Raw genomic sequence first — 4,245 nt, 5'->3', positions numbered from 1 at the left:
GAGAACAAATCATAACTAAGCTGGGAAATAAGCAAGGAGATTGGTAAGGAGGGGATACCCAGCACCAAGCAGCTAGTCAAGTGTGCTCTTCCTTGGAGCACAGAGAACCTATCAATTCAGAGGCCAGCAAGGTGGGAACAGGAATGGCCTTGGGACAAGAAGAAGGCAAGCCCCCCCGCCCCTTCCTCCTTTCTCTTCTCCTCCTCTCCCCTTCACACGTAAGGATTTACAGCTATACTGGTGGCTTTTGGCCCCTGAGAAGCCTGAGATCTGCCCTACAAAGAACGTAAAGAATGTGACCTTCTTGTTTAGGAAGATGTTCCTGGAGTTGCCTGAAGGAGAAGCAGAGATGAAAGGAGAAAAGGAAGGGAAGCCTTCGCTGCTCAAGAGAAAAACACATCAAAGTCGTCTGCTCCCTCCCCTCTAACCAAGGAAGGGCATTCCTGGGAATTCCCCGTCGGTCCAGAGGTTAGGACTCCCGCGCTTTCACTACCGGTCCAGAGGTTAGGACTCCCGCGCTTTCACTACCGAAGGCAGTTCAATCCCTGGTTGGGGAACTAAGATCCACAAGCGGTGTGGCAAAAAAAGAAGAAGAAGAAGAAGAAGAAGAAGAAGAAGAAGAAGAAGAAGAAGAAGAAGAAGAAGAGACATTCCTTATTTTATTTATTTTTAAAATAAATTTATTTATTTATTTATTTAGGCTGAGTTGGGTCTGCTGCTGCGCTCAGGCGGGCTTTCTCTAATTGCGGTGAGTGGGAGCTACTCTTCGTTGCGGTGCGCGGGCTTCTCACTGCGGTGGCTTCTCTTGTTGTGGAGCACGGGCTCTAGGTACGCGGGCTTCAGTAGCTGTGGTACGCGGGGTCTAGAGTGCAGCCTCAGTAGTTGCGGCACACGGGCTCCATAGTTGTGGCTCACGGGCTCTAGAGCGCAGGCTCAGTAGTTGTGGCGCACGGGCTTTGTTGCTCCGCGGCATGTGGGATCTTCCCGGACCAGGGCTCGAACCCATGTCCCCTGCACTGGCAGGTGGATTCTTAACCACTGTGCCACCAGGGAAGTCCCAAACTCCTTATTTTAGCAAAGGACAAGGAGCAGAGGTTCAAGGACCTATTTTCCTGCCTGTGTCTCCTAAAATGATGAAAACTGCCTCGTACCTCTGTGCAAGTCATGCCCTGCACAACTCCAGGGTACTATGTAAATGAAACCCTCTGGAGTTGGGCTACTCACACTCGCTTTTCCTTTAAAAAAAAAAAAAAAGATTATTTGTATGAAGATGACAAAAACTGCTATTTAGAGAGAAAACTGACACATCTTGCAAAGTGTGTGTGAGAGAGAGAGGGAGAGACAAAAGTTGGTGGGTGTATAGGCACCACTGGTATTGGTGGGAAAGTACAATTCTGCCCAGTTTTCATCCATGGATGGAGACGAGGAGAGAGAAAGGAGACAGAAAATTTTCCACGTCTCTGCCGGAGTTCTGGATAATGAAGAAGAGAGATGCCCCACCCCCAGTGGGTAGCCCATAGTTTTGCAGAGACAAGGACCTGTCTAAAGATGTACAAAGGTAGGGTCTGGAGGCAGACACTAGGGGAAAGCTCTGGGGAGAAAAGTGAGGGGATTGCAAGGCAGGTGGAGGGGAGGAGAGCATGCTGGGAACCAAGGCAGGAGATGGGACCTTCCTAGAAAGGTCAGTGAGATGTTCCCAGGGGCGACATGCTGCAGGGCTTTTGAGAATCATTTGTCTGCTTTGCTACGATGTAAATCCCCCTGATTGCCCCATCCTTTAGGAGAGCTGCTCACACAGATGCCTTTTGCAGGGAGGAAACAAAGAGAAGGTGCCTGGGAATTCCCTGGTGGTCCAGCGGTTAGAGCTCTGTACTTCCACTGCAGGGGAACTAAGATCTTGCATGCCACACGGTGCAGCCAAAAAAAAAAGAAAAAAGAAAAAAGGAGAGGGTGCCAACTTCCTTGTCTCTGTCCTCGTGGAGCTGAGAAAAATCGAGAACATCTGAAGGCGGTGAGATGCAAGTATGCCTGTCTTCTCCTGCCCACTCCTCTTTGGTCCCACTAACCATCCTCTTCCTCCATGCTTTGACTTGCTGTTCTGTCTGCCCGGATCTCCACAGTCACTCCCTCAGAGACCTCCTTCCGGTCTCTGCTCCAACGTTGCCTCTTCAGGGAGACCTTCCCTCACCCGCCCATTTGACACTGCAAACTGCATACCCAACTCTCCCACTCCCCCTTCTCTGCTTGATTTTCCTTGCACTTATCCCCTTCTAATTTTACAGATCTGTTTTATGCGTTGTCCTTTCTTCCCCTCTAGAATGCAAGCTCCGTAAGAGCAAGGATTTTGGTCTTTTTGCTCCTGCTGTATCTCAAGTGCCTGGCAGAGAGCCTGGCATACAGGCATTAAGTGAATATTGGTCGAATGATGAAATGAATGAAAGGAGAGTCCAGTGGAGGCACTTGTTCAAAGTTAGCTTCCTGTAATTGTCAGGTATCCCCTGGAGGGCACTGCACTTCCCATAGGAGGTGAGCAAGGGGTGCAAAGCATTCTTGGTTACGTCTCAAAAGGACATGTCCTCAGCTGCATCTGGGCTATGTCTGGGATGTCACTCTCACATGTGCTCCAACTTGGTAGACGAAGGCGTGTTGTTACAGTTGTAAAGCCGGTAATTGCACCTATCACAGTGCTTATCTTATCTGTCGGCTTCTTGGTGTCAGCTTCTCGGAACCGCAGTTACTACTGACAGAGTGAACAAGTGATTGTGGTGCTTTCATTTTTCTTTAACTTAATTCGCAGGGAGGTGTCCAGATCTAGGTGTGTTCACAGGATCGTGCCAAACCCAAGATAAGTCATACATGACGTGGCATCTGTTCTTTGGGAACTTCTGTCCTAGGTGATGAATCTAAACCCCTCGGCAGGTAGCCTGACTCCAAACTAAACCTTCCCTTGCCTTTAAGCCTTGCACCTGCCATTTCTTCTACCTAAAGGGCCCTTCTCTTTTGGGAAAGCTCTTAGCCTGCCGAGGAGCTCTGTGGTTGCAGATTTCTTCTGCAGGCAGCAGCACTCTGATTTGGGGGCAAATCATCTGTTCCCAGTCTTGGTCCTCGCAGTCAGGGGGTGGTCCATGCTTCTGCCTGGGGGGCGCAGGCATATGACCCAGGCCCGGCAGGCACATATCAGAACGAGCTCTTCTCCCTCACTACACGGACCGGCTCAGGGAAGAGCACCTCATTAAAGCTGCTCCACTGGGAATCAGCTGAGACTTTAGAATCACTGGGAAAGAGGCACTTTCTTTTTCTGCTTCCGATGCTGAATTACCGAATGCAAGCCGTGGCTGCTGCTGCCACCACATGAGTGGAGAACCTGCCTGAGAATGAAGCCACCACCCAGGAAGGCTGAGCCAAGAGATGGTTCCAGACACATTCCTGATAGTGAGGGCCTGGCAGGAGCCCTACCCTGGAACTGTTAAGCTGCTAATGCTAATAAATGTCCTTTTGTTTAAGCCAGTTTGAATTGGGTTTGTCACTTGCAGTGGAGTTCGGAGATTACCCTTTGAGACCCACTTCAAATGTTATCTTCTCTGAAGCGTCAGCAACCCTCGCCCCCACCTGAGTCAATCTCTTGTCACTGTGCCCTCGATGCCTGTACTTACCACACTGGGCTGTTTCCATTCACTAGGCCTGCCTGCCAGGCTGAGGACCACACGGCAGGGACTGTGTGACGATCCGCCCTCCGCCACAGCCCTGGGCCAGGCTGAGTGGCCTTTCCATGGACAGTCAATGAAAGAGGGAGGCCATGTTGCAGCTACTGGTCACTCCTACTCTTTCCCCCAGGGAGGGAGCCCAGCCTCCTTCCTTCTGGGCATAAGGCAAAAATTATAATACAATACCCCTGGTTGCCTTCTAGGGGTCCTCTCCCTTTCTTTTCTTAAACTGGTTTTTAAATTTTTGGCCGCGTTGGGTCTTTGTTTGCTGCATGCGGGCTTTCTCTAGTTGCAGAGAGCAGTGGCTACTCTTCGTTGCGGTGCGCGGGCTTCTCATTGCAGTGGCTTCTCTTGTTGCGGAGCACGGGCTCTAGGCACGAGGGCTCAGTAGCTGTGGCTCGTGGGCTTAGTTGCTCCGCGGCATGTGGTGTCTTCGCAGACCAGGGATCGAACCCGTGTCCCCTGCACTGCCAGGCGGATTCTTAACCACTGCGCCAGCAGGGAAGTCCTCCCTTTTCTAACATTCACAAGGAGCCCAGAG

The sequence above is a fragment of the Hyperoodon ampullatus genome (genome assembly GCF_949752795.1).
Source record: "Hyperoodon ampullatus genome assembly, chromosome: 19".
Taxonomy (NCBI): Eukaryota; Metazoa; Chordata; class Mammalia; order Artiodactyla; family Ziphiidae; genus Hyperoodon; species Hyperoodon ampullatus.
This window is presented reverse-complemented; position numbering follows the sequence as displayed.